Raw genomic sequence first — 726 nt, forward strand, 5'->3', positions numbered from 1 at the left:
GGTTCTAGATAATGTGTTTCTGTCAACTCAGTGGTCCGAAGACCCAAAACTATAATTAATCTTTGTAGATAACTAATCGGCTCAATCTCGCTTCTGTAACTGCTTTGTGCAAACCAGGGTCCTCATTCCAAACCCTGGGATGTAATCAATACCTTTGTGATCTTTGCCTACATAAATCTGATGTTGGGGCTGGGGAGGGCACTATGAGATCTGGGCGAGCGAAATGCCCCCTCGGAGTTCCGGATTGCAATAAATAAATGTGACTCTTCAATTCGACTTCTTGAGGCGTCCTTCTGTGATTCGCGAGGTACATTACAACAACCATCCTTTGTGGTTACTTTATGTTTTTGAGTTTGCAAAACTGCTATGCAGGCCTTCTCTGAGCTAGTCAGGTTAGCATGTTGCTTTTTTTTCCATCCACATTAATGATAGCATGCTGGGGTCCAGCCCCAGCGGGTCCAGGGGTTCCCAAAGGTGTGGATGGAGTCGGCGAAGAATGAATGACACGGAGGCAGTGTTCAGGTGATCATCATAGCCAGCTTCTTCTTAGCCAAGTACCTCCCTTTATTGTCATCTAACATCTGTATATATACTATTTGGTCCCAATCCTATCCATTCTATACAAAAGGCCAGGGGGCTTCCCAACTCCATTCAAAGGTTACTCTATTGTTCCACTAAGCTACAAGGAAGTAACTGAAGGAGGTCACTCCAAGCAAAGATCAAAGC

Source organism: Myotis brandtii, unplaced genomic scaffold (assembly GCF_000412655.1).
Source record: "Myotis brandtii unplaced genomic scaffold, ASM41265v1 scaffold162, whole genome shotgun sequence".
In the NCBI taxonomy this organism is placed as follows: Eukaryota; Metazoa; Chordata; class Mammalia; order Chiroptera; family Vespertilionidae; genus Myotis; species Myotis brandtii.